The following is a 2881-nucleotide window of genomic DNA, read 5'->3' as shown; positions in this document are numbered from 1 at the left end:
AGTCGGAATCAGGATTCGTCTGATATAATAAGAGCGAGAGCGTGTATGTGTAAAAAAAATATGTTTATTGTAAGTCAGATTTATTACAAAGTGTGTGGGCGTGTATGTGTGTGTGCGTGTGTGTGTGTGTGTGTGTGAGTGCGCGTGTAATAATGCGTTAATAGTTTATAATAGTTTTGCACGGAGCGCGTGTTTATGTTTGGGCGCGGTGAATCGGTGTGCATTGCGTTTTTTCTAGCCGCGCGTGTCCGGCGGTGAGTCTAGACGCGTTTTTGCAAACGTGCGTATTTCTTCGCGTATTTCTTTCGCTATCGTTTCTGCGAATTTCGAGTCTAATTCGGCGTACGCGTCTTTCGCTGAATCGTGAATGTAATTCCCGGTGTAAAAGGAACGTTTTCAGGAAGCGTTGTGCCGGCGAGAAACACTCGCCCGAGGCAGCTCTCCTCTCTGCCCCGAGGTATGATGCACAACGTAAGGCGGTTGGATGTTGGACCGTTTTCACTGAGATCTCTTGATCGAACCGGAGTGCGCTCAGGTTCGTTTTGCGGTCGGAAAAAAAATGGCTGGATGGAATAGCCGTATAATGATCGAGAGTTCTCGATAGAGAAAGAGTGCTCTCTACTTCTGGTTTTATATTCGGCGTATGCTAGGAGCGGTTTAGGATTTCGAGTCGTCTCACTGGCGCGAGTGGAATCGGAAAAAGGTGATTAGATTGCTGAGTATGCCCTTTTTATATCGGCTAATTACCCGCGCGTCGGCGCTCGGCGGATTTACCCCTTCCGAACGGGTTTCAGGGAAACGGTACGGTCGGCCCCGTTCGGAGGGATTCGGGTATCGCGCCGAACGCGGGCTTTCGCCGGTCGGCAGTTCGAGGCGCCTCGGCAATCTCCGGTTTTTTCCGGCTCGGCAATTAACGGCCTAACGTCGTTCGAGTTTTTGAAATGTTTAAAAATGTGGGCGCATCGCGCCCCTGCCTTTGCTTGGCGGGTGTTCTGCCGGGCGGCAGCTTCCGGCGATCGCATGCCGGGAATAACGATGCGTTTTAGGGGGTGCACGGGGTGCATCGTTACAATGTTCAAACTGGTGATATTAGAGCCATGAAAAACGGGCTTGGTATGATCTGGGTAAAATGCCCGTTGAATACGGCAGTTTTGCTATCCAAAATGGAGAAAGTACGCATAGGATGGTCCGTTATTAGGATCGAAATGCTGCAAGCTAGGGAAAAGCAATGTTTCCGTTGCTGGAAATTTGGGTACTTGAAGTACACGTGCAAGTCTGAAGTGGACAGAACAGGACATTGCTATAGATGTGGCTCATCAAAACATAAGATTAAGGATTGTAGTAACGAAGCCCAATGCGTGATATGTAAGGAAAATCATGCCGAGTGACACCATCGAATGGGATCGATGGCATGCGTTAAAAATAAGAAGCAAAGTAAGGATATTACTACAACATCAAATATGAAAGATCATGTAAATAGTGTAAATAGAGTGGAAAGATCCTGTAAATAGTGTAAATAGAGCGAAGGTATCTAAAACAGACGAAAAGATGGAAGTATGTACAGATGTAAATAATGAAGATGACAAGTAATAGATTAAATATATACAAAGGAAGAAAAAATAGAAAAACATCTAGTAGCGTGATTAAACTGCTACAGGTTAATATAAATCACGCACAAGCTGCGCAAGATCTCCTAATGCAGAAAATACTAGAAGAGGAAATCGAATTAGTTGCTGTTCAAGAGCCGTGGTCAACAGCCAATGCCGACTATTGGATCACTAGTATTGAAGGGCCGACATTTAGTGGCGGTCTAATATAAAGGAATGATCTTTGTGTCATGTTATTGTTCACCAAACGAATCGATGCAAGTTTTCGATCAAATGTTGGATGAGATTCGGTTTGTTGTTACGCAAGAAAAGAACAACATAGTAATTTGCGGAGACTTCAATGCGAAGTCGTATCTTTGGTCGTCAGGATCCGAAGACGCTAGAGGAAAGAGTCTCGTAGAAACAACACATACTCTAGGTCTAAGGCTGGTGAATGAAGGCAACACCGCCACGTGTGTAAGGACACAAGGATCATCGATTGTTGACACTACCTGGTCCACTGCGGACATTTTTATGAACATACAAAATTGGAGAGTTGAAGAGGACGAGATTTCGTTATTCGGTTCATAGCCTTTTCGGTAACAGACGATAACAGGCCTGTCACTAGTACGAACAGAGATCAGAGAATAACATGGTCATACAGAAGATTCAATTTAGATTTTTTCCACTCAGTTTTCGTATGGGAATGTTCGCAATTGCAAGAACAGCTAAGCAAAGAAGATATTAATGAGATCTCAGCTCAAGAAGGTAGTCTTCGTTTAGACGGAATTATGAGACACGCATGCGATACGGCTATGCCGCGCGTTCCACCTGGTTTTAGGAAAAAGAAGTCTACTTGTTGGTGGTCTGACACAATTGAAGATAAAAGAAAAGAGTGCATCTCGTTGCGTAGAAAATGGCAAAAACATAGAAGGAAGATCAATGTCGACGCAAGGGATGTAGCTACTTCTGAGATAGAATTTAAAAGAGCTAAAAAAGAACTTTGCTTACTAATAAGGAAAGCTAAAGGATTTGTATGGCAAAGCCTGATCCGGACAATCGAAGAAGACTCATGGGGTCTTCCTTATCGTTTGATAACGAACAAATTACGAAGAAATTCACTGCGGTTGACGGAGATGTTAGAAGTAGATGTGCTCAATAATGCGCTGGAGGAGTTATTTCCCAAGAGTAAAGTCAAAAAAGATAGAATAGAGGAAATCGATGGTGACTGGAATGAGGAATGAGATATCTCACCCATGGAGATATACCGAATCGTCAAGAAACGACCAGCGAAA

Source organism: Camponotus floridanus, unplaced genomic scaffold (genome assembly GCF_003227725.1).
Source record: "Camponotus floridanus strain SB8 unplaced genomic scaffold, Cflo_v7.5 scaffold135, whole genome shotgun sequence".
In the NCBI taxonomy this organism is placed as follows: Eukaryota; Metazoa; Arthropoda; class Insecta; order Hymenoptera; family Formicidae; genus Camponotus; species Camponotus floridanus.
The sequence above is the reverse complement of the archived record's forward strand: the minus strand, read 5'-3'. Positions refer to the sequence as shown.